At 43.0% G+C, this 16,707-nt stretch overlaps 1 protein-coding gene across 11 annotated transcripts in view; it reads left to right on the forward strand.

The window, feature by feature from the left end:
• TANC2 (tetratricopeptide repeat, ankyrin repeat and coiled-coil containing 2) overlaps window positions 1-16,707 on the forward strand; it is a 195,493-nt gene that overhangs the window by 118,157 nt on the left and 60,629 nt on the right. For 2 of the 11 annotated variants that reach the window (XM_088655546.1, XM_088655547.1), the window contains exon 1: window positions 1,733-1,883. The exons of the other annotated variants lie outside the window; for them this stretch is intronic. The gene's annotated coding sequence lies outside the window, so the exon portion shown is untranslated. Of the gene's footprint in view, window positions 1-1,732; window positions 1,884-16,707 lie in introns of those variants that run through there. 11 annotated transcript variants of the gene reach the window in all.

Genomic DNA, 16,707 nt, shown 5'->3' on the forward strand with positions numbered 1-16,707 from the left:
GCACCAGAACTGAGCTCTTTGGTGCGTTCCAGCAGCTCTTTAGGTTGGGGCTGTGGGCGGCATAGAGCCTGGGGCTGTGCGGTGTGCCAATCAGATTGCCGTGGTGATCGTGTTGCTGCGGCGATCATGGCTGCGCAACAGAGGTGGAGGTCAGCAGCAGCATCGCCAAAAGTGGCAGTGGGGGTGAAGAAGAGAAGGTGGGTGCTTCTCTAAGAAAAGCTCAACCACTTTGGGTGGGTGCTCAGTAAGTTCCACCACCTCTTTTTCTAGGAAAAAAAAGCCCAGGGAGTGATAATGTTATTATTAAGTGCAATAATAATGACATGCCAGCTCTATCTAAATTCTGCGAGCTCCTATGACTGCACTCACGCCATAGGCTAGCAGCCTAAACCACCATCACCCTCCCCACCCCAATCCACTGTGAGCTATTTTCAGCCATCTTTCTCTGTGAATGTGAGGAAACTGCGGAGAGGAAACCAGAGGCTGTTCACCTGATATGGTAGCACTTTCAGTGTTCCTGCTCTTCTTCCTCTTTGTAGGAGTCTCCTTGCTCCTGCTTTAGATGAAAGAAATTTAACAGGTGGCTGCTGGCTCTGCTCTTATTTACCATTCTCAAAAGGGAAGGTTCCAATGTTCTCATAGTGTTTAAGTGTTTCACAGTTGCTGCCCTGCGTTGCTGTAGCATGTGATTCGTGCATCTGCAAAGAGATTCCTTTGACTTATAGATCCAGGTAAGTAACGTGTAGCTTGGTGGTGGGGTCTGTTTTGAGGTTCTGCTTTTGATTCCCTTCTGTTTTGCTTGAAATCCTAGCATAGCAGAATGCAAATGGCTGTGGATTTGCATGTCAAAACGTACATTTTCCTAACTTGCTAGTTTTGATTTTCTGCAGATTTTGATGAAATGTTTGCATCTCCGTGTAGTCTGCAGAAAATGGCATAGTTAGAAAGAAAGGGCCTCCACGACTTAACCTGATATGTCCCTTGACTCTTCTGTTCATCAGTTGACTTCTTCAGTATCTTGAGGGACTGCAGGCTGTTGCAGATGTGAGAATTCCATTAAATCTTTATTTAGCTGCAGCTCGCTGCTTGGTTGCTTCTGAACTTGGACTAGTTGCTTGGCAACCTCATGTAGGCTGTGCACAAAGGGAGCACAATGCAGGCAGACAAGACTTTTATCTGAAGAGTTGGGGAGGATCTATTTTTAGCTGTTTTCTGAAATTTTGACTGCTGACTTCTCTTATAAGCACAGGTATTACATGGAGATTGTATTCTTGTGATGTGGACACTGACAATATGAAATACTTTGATAAGTTGTGGTCACACAGAGTTTTCCAGTTTAAAGCGGGTTCTGAGAACAAGGTCAGAAAAAGAGGCAACGGCAAACACCGAGGTTTCCCCTAGGAGAATTAACGGACTTCAATTTAGCTGGTGAAAAAAATGTTGAAAACCAATTGTCGCAGTTTAGTACAGGCTATGTGTAAGGATGCATTCCTAATCCCGTTTGAGACCTGGAAGGTTAATATTACTTGAAGAAGCATTTTGGAATAAGATAAAAATAAATGGCAAAGTCACAAAGCATGTGGGAGAGTCATGGAGAGAGCTGTTTATGTGTCAGCAATGCAGTTCCATATGTTAGGATATCTTTCAGGGGAACTTGACTCCCTCCTTCTCCTCTCACCCCTCCCTTCTCTTCAAAAAGCACTGCAGTTCATTGGAGAGGAGGGAGCAAAGAATCTGACTTGCTGGGGAAGTTTGCAGCATGTTTACATACGCGTGTTTGCAGATGATGAAAGAAAAAAATAGAAGAAAATAGGCTTTTTAGGATTTCTATTGAGAACACTGGAAGCCAAAACTCACCAAAGGGAATTATTTTGACATAAAAGGTTTGTTTTTCTTTCTTCCCACCACCTCTCTCCACTCCCTGTTGTGGAACATTCCATATGAGGTATGTGCTATTTTCTCCTGTGATGAAATAGGGTTTGTCCTCAGAAACCTCAGGTAGGAGAGGGGGAGAGTAACTTCGTGTTGCCATTCATACTTAGCATTTTGAAATTAAAACCAAGATCTCTGGTCTTAATTTTTCTTTTTATTCTCACACACTGTAGTTTCTCATTGCACTCCAGAATAGTTAAGTCCTTTGTTGCAGAGGCAATATTTCAATTATTGTAGTGAAAATGTTGACCCTAGTTTCTTAATTTGAAGATTATTGCTGCATGCTGCCTTCCCTGCCCCAAACAGGATTCTTTTCATACTGTTGTGTTTTCACAATAAATTTGTAACGTTTTTATAGAGAGAATTAATGGAAGAAAATGCCAAATAAGCAGATTATGTTTTACTTATAGTCTTACATTTTGCCTTTGCTTTCATATCATGAAGATTTTATCTGATCAACAATGGAACATTTCTCTGTATTATATTTGAAGTAGTCCTGAGATATTCAAAAGAAGGTCTTTGGAAGCCTATTAATTTAACCCTCGACAATATAATGAACCAAAAGGCCCAAGGTGGCTCGAATACTTCAGTTTACAGTGGAACCTCATATTACGGACGAGATCCGTTCCGGAGGCCCGTCCGTAACATGGACCTGACGCAAGCCGAAGTGCCGTGTCTGCGCACATGCACAGCGTGATTTAGCGCTTCTGTGCATGCGCCGAAACCCGGAAGTAACCCATTCTGGTACTTCCGGGTTGCCGCAGGACACAGCATGAAAACACGTAACCTGAAGTGGACACAACATGAGGCATGACTCTACTTGGTACAGCCTCACAAGATCTCAAGGGAAAGCATCTCAGAGCCCAAGCACTGAGAGGGCCTTGCCCGGTAAGCTATAGCCTTACCCCTCTTATTTGCCTTGCTGTGATGGGCTCTTGGTTCCAGCATCCCAGAGAGACCAGTACAGTGGAACCTCAGGTTACGGTGGGGATCTGTTCCGGAGGCCCTGCCGCAACCCGAAAATGACACACATCAAAGCGCCACGTCTGTGCATGTGTGTGCAGCGAACCCGGAAGTAACCCATTCCGGTACTTCCGGGTTTGCCGTGAACGTTCGCCAAAGCGCTCGCAAGCAGAGGTGGACGCAGAACGAGGTTTGACTGTAAATGCTTGGTAGAAGATGTTGCCCTAGTGAAATTTCACATCCTACCTAGAGATTTTAGTATGCTAGAGTCTTCCCAAAATAGGCAGCAAAATGTGAGAGAAGGTGTGTGCGCACCACTGAATTGTGACATTTTTAATTTTTTTTTTTACAATAGCTACATTTCTAAATAAAAAATAACATTGAGTGAAACATGTTTAAAAAGAATCCTGGAATGCCTTCCCACAAAGATGCAGAGAGTTAATGCATCTTTTAAGATGGCTGTCTTTTATTAGCTACCTCCCAGCCAGCATTGTTCCTTTTCCTTGGCAGCTGGTGTGATTCTTCAAATGCTGCTGTTAAGCATGGTGCAGCAAGTCACCTTACAGAGTTACTTTAAAGAGCTGCAAACTACTTTGGACTCTTTGAGTCTGTAAAAAGGAGTCAAACATAAGATATGGCACAGAGACAAAAAGATCTTAAGAAATCCTGCAATCTTAGTAAAGGGTTCAGAGAAGCACAGATGGGAACGGGGGAAGGAAGGAGCTCTGTGTGTGTGTGTGTGTGTGTGTGTGTGAGAGAGAGAGAGAGAGAGAGAGAGAGAGAGAGAGAGAGAGAGAGAGAAAGAAGTTATTAAAAGGAAGTAAGACACAAATAGGTATGTGGAGAACTAGGTAAAGATTATTCAGAAATATGGAATGTATTCAGCATATACGGATTTTTAGTTTAAAGAGAACAGAAAGTAAAGAGCTAAAGAAACAGATTATTCCATCACATTGCTTAATTTACAAAAGAAAGGAACTGGACTGGTTCAGGCATGATTGAGCACCATGCTCTGCTTCGGATGCCTGACACCAGTTAATTCTATGCTAACCTGAGTGTGTTTGCCTATAAATCCCACTAATTTAAATGGAGCTTATTTGCTAGAGCATCTGCTTAGGATTACAGCCCAACACTCTTGAAACAGGCTGAGGTAGTTTAATATTCCTGGACCCCAAATCTTATTCATATCCCAACTTCCACTCAATATAGTAGGACTTAATTGTGAGTAACATGCAGAGAAATGAACTGCAAACTGCAACCAATGATAATACCAGATGACCGTTATGCATTATTTTACATTTGAGAATGCAGTGTGTGATTTTCTGTGCTGTTCCACTGCAGTGAAAATGTCATGTGCCTGCTCTACTACTCATGAAGTCATTCAGTATATGTTTCTGTGGGTTTTGTTTTTTTGATAGGGCAAAATGATTTGTCTGTTGTATTGACTATTGCTTCTGTGCTATGTACTGTGGTACCTCTGGTTACGGACTTAATTCGCTCCGGAAGGTCTGTTCTTAACCTGAGGTACCACTTTAGCTAATGGGGCCGCACCGCCACCCTATGATTTCTGTTCTCATCCTGAGGCAAAGTTCTGAACCCAATGTACTACTTCCGGGTTAGCGGAGTCTGTAACCCGAAGTGTTTGTAACCCAAGGTATCACTGTATATCTTTTCTGAACCGCCTGACTGTAAGGAAGCTGTGTGAATGAATAATGATTACGCTGTAACTTTAAGAACTGGTGTCTGCTTTCTTCCTCCTCTCTCCCCATCCCCTTTCCCTTTTGTGTTTTAAACTATAAGTCTGAAGGCTGGGGCTGTCTTTATTTATTATTCATCAGTAGAACCATTCTGGGAGCGTTTTCAATTGAAGTTAAGGAAAATGATTTAAGTAAATAATGGATGGACTGATTGACTTAGGCAAGTCAGCCTTGACTAGCAGTAAAATGGGAAAGTAAGGATGAAGGAAGTGGTGTTTGTGAACAGCCATTGATACGGTAGTCGGTGGTTAGTAAAAAAATTTTTTGCTATAGATTCACTCAGTCTTGGGCTTGCCCTCTCAGCTTCAGTGTTTCCCACTTGTAAAATGAGACAGATGCTTTTTTACAATGACTTTCACATTATTAATTCCACAATAAAAGTACATTTTGTGTGTGTGTGTGTGTGTGTGTGTGTGTGTGTTAAAGATTTGTGTAGGCTCTCTGTGCAGCCCAAATTACAAGAAGAGGCATGATTGAGGTGAGGTTTTACGTTGTCCAGGTCAGCTCATGCTGTTAACAAGGCATCTCAAATCAGGGACTCTTTTAAAGTCCCAAGTTGCTTTGTTGGCTTGGGTGCCCAAAATTTCAACATTTTGCAATTTAAAATAAAGCAGCTACTGCATCTTTTTAAAAGAGAAAAGCAAAAGCAATCCATTTATTTTTATTCTGCTGCTTTTCTTTCTATCTCTCCCCCCCCCCCGGATTATGTTAGTTTTGTTCTTAGCTTGCAAACTTTTAAAAAAAGCTTTGGGTCATTCTACAGTTTGTCCTGTTCAGTTGAAGGGCTCTTAATGTGATTTATTTATGTGCTTTTTATTCTAATCCCTATCTGTTTTCCAACAGAACACGTTTGATTTCACTTATTTTTCCTTGGATTTGGGCTAACTTTTACATTACGCCACCCCTGCTGCTGCTGCTGCTGCTGCTGCTGCTGCATGTGTGCTGTTTGTTGTCCTATATCAGGCACCCCCAAACTTCGGGCCTCCAGATGTTTTGGACTACAATTCCCATCATCCCTGACCACTGGTCTTGTTAGCTAGGGATCATGGGAGTTGTAGGCCAAAACATCTGGAGGGCCGCAGTTTGGGGATGCCTGTCCTATATACATTTCCAGTTGTTGTTTTCCTCCCAGTTTTAGTTTGCTAACTTAAAACTTCATCCTGCTCTCTTTAGTTTCAGGGTACCTGTGATTTCATCAAATCGAATTACTGTTGTCCAGTATTATTAAAAACTGACGTTTTTTCCCTTCCGCTCTGTAGGCCTCATACTTTCCCAACACTCAGATAAGCCTGCTTGTCTCTGAAGTAGGCTCCCAGTGGAGTTGCTCATTGCCAGGTTTCATTACCCAAGGACATCTCCAGGGGACAGGGAAATCTGTCTTAGTTTCTCATTTTTCCAGTTGTGTTCTACACATTTCCACATCGTTCGCTGAATTGTTTTTTAAAATGTCCTCATGAAAAGTAATCAGCACTTTAGTGTGTATTTCTCACAATGCACACATTTTTACATGCCGTTTTGCCTAATACAGTCGTACCTTGGATTTCGAACGTCTTGGCTCCTGAACAAATTGGCTCCCGAACAATCGAAACCCGGAAGTGAATGTTCTAGTTTTCGAACGATTTTGGGAAGCCGAACGTCTGATGGGGCTTCCACAGCCACTCTTTGGTTTTCGAACGTTTTGGAAGTCGAACGGACTTCCGGAATGGATTCCGTTCGACTTCCAAGGTACGACTGCATACTCTTTGAGGGGGGGAGCAGTTTTCCCTGGTAGAATTCAAAGCAATTTCCCTAAAACATTTTTTACTAATATATGCATTTACTAGCTGGCCCTGCCATGCGTTGCTGTGGGTTATTTGTGTGATTTCCCCTACCCTGTGCCGATCCATGATGTATCCCTGTGATTCCCCTAATCCTCCACTCACCCCCCTGGCTTATCCCTGTGATTCCCCCCTCATCCCGCTCCCTCATCCCTGTGAATCCCCCAACTCTGTCCTGATCCATGACCTATTATGCCCCTTCTTCCCCCCACCCCGGCTTACCCCTGTGATTCCCCCCTCTCCTCCCCCTAACCCCCCCACTTACCCCTGTGATTTCCCTCCTTTCCTCCATCCAACCCCCCCCCCCCGGGTTATCCCTGTGACCCATTCATTTTGCACACAATAATTCCACCAATGTGCGTGTTCTGTAAAAAATTTCCCTGTCCCAACCCTGACTCCCCTACCCATGTGTGTGAAATAACATTTATATTCTACCCAAAGGCATGGCCCTGTAAAAGGCCCATATTCAGCTGATTCTATGCTGCGGCCTATTCGCCCCACCCCACCCCCTGGCAGGCCCCTAAGTCCACTCAGCCTAGTCTGCAAAGCCGAGGCGAGATACTGTGGAGAGGGCAGGTTTCATCCCTGTGTCTCCCCCCACCCTGTTCTGACCCATTACCTATCCCTGCCCCCTATTCGGCCCCCCACCTCAGGCAGACCCCTACCTCCACTTGGCAATGTTGGGCCTTGTTGCTGCAAAAGGCCTGTTTTCAGTTGGTTGCTGTGGAATTTTGTGATGTCATCTGGTGGCGTGGCTTTTGAGGCAGCAGTGGGCGATCTGCCTTTCTATTGGATGCTGCTGGAGTTTTCAGAGCTTCTGCTGGTGACGTTTAATTTGGGCACAAAATTGGGCCACTTTATTTGGTGTTTAATCATTATTTTAGGTATGAAAGGTTTGCTTTTTTGGAAAAACAATTTGTGCCAGATACCTCACTGATGGGCATGGAATGTTGTGGCCAAATTTACTCCAGTATACACATTTTCTACATATTACTTGGCTGGAGAACTGCACCAGAAAATGCAAATTTTGAAGGTTGGCCATGTTTTGGTTCACATATTCTTTCTAAAAGTGTAATATTTACTTCCCTTGTCACTAAGAATTGCTGCAATGAAAGATTTCCTGAAAAACAACAGTAGCCCCCTGTCTACATCTCAGAGGAGGATATCTAGCATAACCATTCAGCTACATTGGATTCCCCCCCCCCACACACATCTGACAACTTCGTGGCTATGGAGGCTCTAGGTAGATGAGGGAACTTTGTCTGTTATTAACATATTGGAAGCCAAAACAATTATTCTGGTTGGTTTTTCCCCCAGTCTTTTGAAATAAATACTAACTAGGGCACTTAAATCTTCCATTTCCCCCGAAGTGCTACTCTAGACTGTAAACCATAGAGAAAATGGATCGGAAGTTAATTCCTAAATGAGATAAATCAAAAGAAAAACTTTGGATTTCACCATTAGCTTAAATGATAAAGAATGTTACATTTAGCCTTGTTGGCCTCTTAGGAGACTTTGCAAGTTGGGAAATTAATGCATTCTCTGGGTTCTTTAACGGGGTGGGAGCAGATATATCAGAAAACCGGATACCAATGTGGTTTCAAAATGTTGAGATAAGGGAATTTCTTTTAGCAAAATGTGGTGTGCAGTGTATTGTCACTCATTTGCTAATCTGCAGGAAGTGTACAACATATGGTCAACTTTTATCTTTGTATAGCATAACCACTCAAAAGAGCTCCCTTGTCAAGAAGCAAGGGCGTAGCCAGGATCAAAACTAGGGGGGGGGCAAGCCATGATCATTCAGGGGCGGGGCCACAAAGTGGGAACGTGGGCGGGGCTACAGGGCCAGCTGGCCTGACGACATCGTGGTGGCGGCAGCGGCGGCAGCGGCCACCTTGTGCTTCTGGGGCTGGCAACGGCGGCGGCTACCCTGCTTGGCTGGAGAGGACGGGAGGGTCGGGCAGGCAAGAGGGGGTGACAGGGTGGGCGAGGGCAAGGCAAGGCACGGCCGCAGTCACGACGGCTCTGAGGCGTTGCTGCATATCAGCATATTTCAACCATGTTGTGGGTTCAAGCCCCACCTTAGGAAAAATTCCTGCATTGCAGGGGGTTGGACTAGATGACCCTTGTGGTCCCTTCCGACTACAATTCTATGATTCTATTGATATATTGCCATAGCATATGCATCATTCTGCTTTCTTGAATTGTCCTACTCCTAGGCATAGCAGCCAACTCCTAGAGGCCTAGGTGCCTCCCCCCCCCAATTACTGGTAAATACCGTATTTGAAAGAGTCACCCCCCCCATTTTGATGGGCTTTCTATGTGGGGCTTATCTGCCCCCCCCCCCAGTATTTTATTAAGGATGGAAGAGGGAGGGAAGGAAGGAATAATAGAGAGAGGGATACCTCATATTTGTGGGTGCCTCTGGGTGATGCTGTGAAGCTGGAACTCTGCAGCAAGAGGATGGGAGGGTCGGGCAGGGGAGAGGGGGTGGCAGGGCAGGCGAGGGCGAGGCAAGACAGGGCCGCAGTCTCGATGGCTCCGAGGCGTTGCTGCATATCAGCATAATATTTCAACCATGTTGTGGGTTCAAGCCCCACATTGGGGAAAAATTCCTGCATTGCAGGGGGTTGGACTAGATGACCCTTGTGGTCCCTTCCGACTACAATTCCATGATTCTATTGATATATTACCATAGCATATGCATGATTCTGCTTTCTTGAATTGTCCTAGGCATAGCAGCCAACTCCTAGAGGCCTAGGTGCCTCCCCCCCAAAAAAGAAATTACTGGTAAATACTGTATTTTAAAGAGTCCTTCCCCCCCCCATGTTGATGGGCTTTCTATGTGGGGCTTATCTGCCCCCCCCATATTTTATTGAGGATGGAAGAGGAAGGAAAGGAAGGAAGAAATAGAGAGAGGGATAACTCACATTTGTGGGTGCCTCTGGGTGACGCTGTGATGCTAGAACTCTGCAGCAAGAGGAAGATACCGGTACACCTGTACAGGAGCCTTGTAAGCAGCTTTCTCTCTGCTTGATTTACAGCAGGCACGTCCAACAGGTAGATTGTGATCTACCAGTAGATCACTGGATGTCTGTGGTAGATCACTGCTAGATCACTGGCACCCCTAAAAAAAGCTCACCCAAATTTTTCCTCCTCCCTAAAAAAAGCTGAACTATGACCTGAAGCCCTAAACAAAAATGGGCCTCCCTCCCTCCTAAAAGAAGCTCAACAAGTTTGACCTAAACCCCCCAAAACAGGGCTTCCCTTCCTTAAAAAAACTCAACAGCTTTGACCTGAACCCCCCAAAAGGGGGTAGATCACTCCCAGTTTTTAACTCTGTGAGTAGATCAGAGTCTCTTGGGAGGTGGCCACCCCTGATTTACAGTATACAGATGCAGGAGGAGGGGCAGACTGGAACACCAATGCTTTTTATAAACATCACTGTGTCTATCAAAGCTACAGCCCCCCCTTCTTATTCACTTCCTTTTAGCCTTGCAGGGCCACCTTAGTCAAATTGAATCCTCTGCACCCTCATTAAATCGCCAATACAACTGTTAATGCGATCCCTGAATGCCCATTAACAACTCCCACTGAATAACAATAGGGTGAATAGGGTGGACCTTGCCTGAAGGGATATTCTGCTCCATTGTCTTAACTGCTTAAGTACTGGTAGCCACTTTGCTTTATTTATTTGATGTGTTTTTGTTACAGCTGTGTTCCCGCCCCCAGCAAGTGGAGAGCTGCTCTTGCTAAAGCAAAGCCCTTTCCACTTCAGTTTTTGGAGGGGCAAAGTATTGGTTATGGCCTGTAAAATACAATAATTTTTTGCTTCTAGGGGGGGCAGCTGCCCCCTCCTGCCCCCCCTGTCTACACCCATGTCAAGAAGGAATCTGGTAAAAATGCAGCATTCTATCTACTACTTCATTGCACTGGCTCTCTGCAACTTCAAAAATACATTACCAAGCTGGACATGTCAGTGGGGGAGAGATTTTTCAGGAACGTTTTCTTTTGAGAGCGTGCCATTCTATAACGGCAAGTCTGAGGAGATGGGCATAAAGGTTCCCCAGTACTTATTTGACTCATGTTGATGATATCAGCATTTTTCTTTATTTAGCCATCACCTGAAATGGGACCTTCCATCTGTAGGCAAGGCCCCCACTTCTCATAGCTACTGCATATATGACCCAAAAATTCTTTTATGCATATGGGTAAGAGAGCTATGAGGTTAAGTTGCCATCTCACTGGCAGACAATGCCCCCCTGCCTTGGTCTGTGTTTCCTTTTCAGTGCTGGATTAAAAACCTTTTTATTTGTTCATGCTTTTAGTTGTTTTAGTGTGGATATATGATATTCTGCTCACCTGCTGTGTTTCTGTGTTTTTTTTGGTGATTGTATTGCTTGGTGATTTATTTTTTGTAGGCTTCTCTGAAAGTTTCATTTGAAGAGTGAGCAATAAGTACATTTAGTAACATAGATCTTGTTGACTAGGGCAACAGAGGCGGTTCGAATCCTGAATAAATTTAGGGCAGAATAACCAAACTGTTGTGGGAATATAAAGTATCCTGAAGTTGCAGACTCAGTTTGCCAGTCAAGCTAATGCTGGGCATCTTCATACTTAAAATGGCTCAAATATTTTGCACAACGTATTTATTCAGTAAGGAATATTTAGTCCTAATTGTGCTTACAGTGTCCACGCTTGAAACTCGGGTGTGTAAAGTAATAATGAAGACGTGCATTGCAGCATGGAGGACATTTTTCCTTCTTCCTCATGGACCACAGTCATCCCACTCATATTTAATATCTAGCGGAGGACCTTCCAAATGAGAGTATGGGATATTTCACTGTCTAGTGCAGGCCCAGCACATATCCTGCGGGAAATTAAGTATCACAGCAAATGAAAGCTAAACAGTAGTTAAAAGCTCAACTTTGGGAAATTGTTAAATGAAATGTGAATCGACTGTAGTGTCTTAGCCAAAGGTTTGTGGCTGCAAGACTGCAACTGTTAACTGAGCTGGAGAAAGGAGGAGTTTGTGCCTTACCCAGCTTTAGAAAGGTCTGCCTCATATTACAGTAATTATGATTTATCATGTTAGGATTTTTATTTAAAATGTTCCAAATTTAGTTTTAATATTTCTATATTTCCTCCTGTAGTAGTGTTTTGTGAACTTTTAATTTATTATGCTAAACAAAGATCATTACTTTGTTGTCCCAACAACTGTATATGAATAATGTGAGCAACTGTGGACATTCTAGGTTGCATGATTGCTGACCTTCCATTAAAACTTGCCCCCTCTATTGAAGCCCTGTCCATGTAAAGGCCAAATGAACCAATGAACAGAACTGCGTGTGAAACATGTTGCAAATTATTCTGATGAAAATTACTGACAAACAAAGTACTGTATGTTAATCTATTGAGCTGGATTTTTATAAGCCGTATATTCTACAGAGCAGACAAAAGGAGACAATTCTGTGTGGGACAGAATTCTTCCCTATTGGCAGAAGAGTACTTGTAGAAAATGAAAGAATCTCTTCCACATCCTTTCCCCAAATAGGAGACCTTAACTCCCCCCCCCTCCTGTTTTGCTGTGAACTGTTTGAGCAGGGATCAGACAGACCTTGTAAATCCTCTTTTGCATCGTAGCAGAACACAAGTCACTTTCTGGCTATCAGTGAACAGGGGTGACACTGTTGTGTCCTAAATGTTAAGATTGCAGAAAGAAAAGTAATGGTATATTATTAATAATACAGTAATCTCCTCCTCCTCCTCCTCCTCCTCCTCCTCCTCCTCCTCCTCCTCCTCCTCCTCCTCCTCCTCCTCCTCCTCCTCCTCCTCCTCCTTATTCTTTTATTTATACCCCAACTTTTCCCCTGACAGGGACTCACAGTGGTTTACAAACAAAATAGGAACAGCTAAAAATATTTCTTATCATTAAAAAGATTAAACATTAATAGAAATATACCGCATGTACAAGAATCTAATGGGCACCTCAATTTTCAAAACCTTGAAACCAAAAAAGTATTCGCTGGCAAATGTAAATGTGCCATCAAATTTTATGCACACCCTAATTTTTACGATGTAATTTGACCAAAAATGTGTGCATTACACTCAGGTAAGTACGGTATATGTTCACACACACACACATACCCCAAGCACGACATGGCACCAGCTCTTTCATTAAAAGCAGTCAGTTCCCCAACGTCTATTAGAACAAGATTATCTTTACCTGCCAGCAGAAGCACAACAAGGAGGGAGCCAGTCTTAACTTTTTCTAGGGTGGGAGTTTCAAAGTCTGAGAGCAGCCACAGACAATATGTGTTAATGACCATAGTCCAGCAACTGCGAGGGTGGAATGAGGCAAGTGGGAAGGAGAGCTTCTTTGGGGCAGCATTTGCCCATCTCTTGGGCTGCCCATGTGAATGAAGTTCACTGAGCTAGTTGCTGGGTGAACTAAAGGTGAATTAAGTTTGTTTTAGGATAGAATTTTAAAGGATTTCTAGTTAATCAATCTTTATGTTCAGTCCCTCCTCACCCCCAACAGGAGGCCTGAACTCCTAGTTTACATTTTTAAAAAAATAAAAGTAAGTCAATCAGGCATCTTTAAAGAATGTTAGAAAGCAAAATGTGGAGGCAACTCTCTAAAACTTATTTAGGCAAATATGGAGGCGCTGCTGTTCCTAAGGTTGCTTAGTCACTTAATCACTGTTGCTAAGCAATCAGAAAGAAGCAATGTATTTTTCCTCCAGGGGAGATTCACACTCTTCCAACAGGAGCACTTTGCAGTGAGAAATACAGGAAGAAAATAAATGATGACTTGTCCTTATCAGCTGTGTGGAAGGCAGAAATTAAACAGGGTAATACAATAATTGGGAAAGCTTCACCTTTCCACATTCTGTCAATCACACATATTATTTCAGTATAGCACCTGTGTTACTTTTTTACCCTATACTTCAGCACAGCAGCCTGTAACATTCTGGATGCTATTTTTGTTGTTGTTGTGGATGAACTGAACTAGCAGTTCACTTTGTTAAAGGAAGAGCTTGCTCTTTTTTGGACAGGATGAACCTGTACTAGAAATAATAGCTAAAAATAGTTGATGTGCTTTGAGTACATTTTGGTTAATAATCCAAAGAAAGCATTATCACAAATGCACTACCTTTGTTGCATATATATAGAATGGTTGAGCTAGCTCGAAAAATGGGCAAGAAATCACCGAAATGGAGTTGCTGGAAAAGAATTGAACTGTTGATGAGTAAAAACGTAATTAAAACATACTAGAATGCACTGGAGTCAAATTGGAGAAGCTACAATAACATTATGGAAGAAATACTAAGTTTCAAACCTAAAATATTCTTTCTAAGCATTAACAATATACAGTATGGAGAGAAAGCGGGGGTACTGTTCCCTATAACAGCCAAGCTAATATATGCCAAACATTGGAAGACTCTAGAAATACTTAAATTAAGGGAATGATATGTAAAGTAATCAAATACATCTGTTTTAAGTCAACTAACAAGGGCACTGTAGAGGAAACAGGAAGCATGTAATTAAAATTTGTTTGAAACAGAATAGAGGGTTGTATTCAGTGTAGCGCTAAAATAAATGTCTTATTAGTGCAAAAATTTCTCCTTCCGCAGTGGAATATTCTCTCACTCTCTTCCTCCTGTGCACCCCTGAATCTGGTCTAGGGGTTCCTCTGAAACAGATTGAGGGGTGGTGGCATGGAGGGTTTTCTTGAATACTGCCCAGGGTGATTATCTAGTACAAAGATGGGATGCAAGATAAAGTACGGTATTCTGCAGCTGGAGCTTTGTATGGCACTGGAATCAAAGGTGTGCTAAAGGAAGAAAATTAGATCACAGAGAAGCTGACTACATTGTCTGCATCTGTCTGTAGGGCAGGTCCCTGTGCCTGAACAAACTTTATTGAGAGTTTGAGGAAGTAATGGTGATGCTCTAGGCCTCATTGACAAATAAAAAAACGCACAAAGCTCAGAGTCTTGAAAGTTCTTAAGCTCAAGTTTGAAATTGCTGATATTCTAACCAAAGTAACTTGTCCCTAAGGTCAGCCTCCATCCCTGAGGATGGGAAAGTGTCCATTGTAACACCAGTTTTTTAAAAAGGGGAGGAGATATGGGAATATTAAAGGCCAGTTGACATATGTTATGAGAACACTGGTGAAAACCATTATTGATGATTAAATTGCCAAGTACATATTATTGTTGCCATATTCCCAAAAGTGAAAATCCGGACAAAGTTGTTGTTATAGGCAGATAATAATGACTGTTGCAAGAGTAAGTCTTCATGGATGCTGTGGCACCTATGTGCACTGTAGGTAGTTTGATTCCATTTTTGTTTGACGTGACACATCTTCTTGAGGGAGATACAGGAGAACATCCAAGCACCACGTTTCAGTTTTATTAATGTCCATGTATTGTTTACTCAGTGGGCACCATCCAAATACGAATCCTTCCATCCTGAAAGGAGCCAAATGGCTGGTGTGTGTAACACCCATATTGTTTTGTTACCTTTAAGCCCTAAACTGTTTGGGGCCAAGTTACTTGAAGTAATGGTTGTGCATATAGGTCCTAACATAGGGGTCAGCAAACCTTTTCAGCAGGGGGCCAGTATACTGCCCCTCAGACCTTGTTGGGGGCCGGACTTTTGGGGGGGCGGGGCGGGGGGGAATGAACAAATTCCTATGCCCCACAAATAACCCAGAGATGCATTTTAAATAAAAGCACACAGTCCACTCGTGTAAAAACACGCTGATTCTCAGACCGTCTGCGCGCCAGATTTAGAAGGTGATTGGGCCAGATCCACCCCCGGGCCTTAGTTTGCCTACCCATGCCCTTACAGACCCTGTTAGCAGACCCAGCGTCAAAATCAGTCAGACCTAGTAGCTAGAAAAGGTTGTGGCCCTCTCACTTGAATTCCCTTCCATGGATATACGCTTTGCCCTTTCTTTAGTCACTTTTAAAACAGGCTTTTAAAGACTTTCCTATTTCAGCCTGCTTTCAGTTACTGTTGATTTGGAGTTGTTGCTGCTCTTTCTGGATTGGGAGTAATTGCTGATCTGGACTGGGTTGTTTTCATGTAACTACTGTAACTTATTTTAATCTTTTTACATGTGTACTATGTTTTTAAATTGTCTTTGTTTAAGCTGATAATAGTTTTACCTTGCAGAGTCTTTTGCTTGAACTAGCTGGATGCAACTACCTAAATAAATAAATTGCTCTACAGAGTTCCATGCAAAAATATACAGAGTTTTTTAAAAGTGCATAGACACTTTTTGTTATGTTTACCTCTTTTGTAACTGCATAATTAGCTGTTTTGGACTTTTCAGAGGAGCATAGGGGAACACAATGGAATGCTTGACTTGAATACGTTGTTATTTCATCCTAGAACTATTAAGGCCTCTTGTGAAATAGTGGCTCAAAATCTGAGCAGGTGTGGTGAAAATTCTTCTCTCAGTTTTATTTTGTGTGTATGAAATTGGATGCACAATAAAATGGTCTTCTGTTATGAATGAATTTCTCCTGAAAACATCCTGAGAGTATGAAAACCCCTTTTGAGGCACATTTTAAAGACAAGTTACGCTGCATTATTAATATTCCGGTTGTTAGTAAAATGACACACTCTGCTTGCACCGTATATCGTTCCAGGAAACAGCTGCTTAAGCCAACGACTGTTGCTTATTCTTAGAGTTCTCAGACATTTTCCCTGTGAGTCAAGAAATAGTTTCCCCCTCCTCCTGAGTGTAGCTACCGTAAGCTGCTGCAGAGTCTGGGGCTAGATAGAGAAGATGGTATGTCTATTCAGCACTTACTTGAGAAACTAGAAGTGTTCACTCATATAATCTGATCACGCCACATGGCCAGCCCCGACCTGGGCCCCCATTCAGCACTTCATCGGGACCATCTGGTTCTTCTGCTGTTGTTGCAAGTGCCACCACTACTAATCACTCACCTCCTCTCTCCTCTCCCTGGGCCCAGATGTGTCTCCTTGATGGGCAGGCTGGCAGGCAGGCAGGCAGAGACAGACAGTCAGACAGATAGACAGACAGTCATGCTTTGTAGAGCCCTTCTCAGTGTCGAGCCCATCAGCTTGTACCTAACTATGCTTGCCCCTATGCCAGCCCTGGACATCATCGTTCATACCATCTATGCCAGATACCATTGAGCGGTAGTTACATGGTATAAACAGCAGGATCTCCAAAGTCTGTGCATCTTGCTCATT

Source organism: Zootoca vivipara, chromosome 12 (assembly GCF_965207765.1).
Source record: "Zootoca vivipara chromosome 12, rZooViv2.hap1.1, whole genome shotgun sequence".
In the NCBI taxonomy this organism is placed as follows: Eukaryota; Metazoa; Chordata; class Lepidosauria; order Squamata; family Lacertidae; genus Zootoca; species Zootoca vivipara.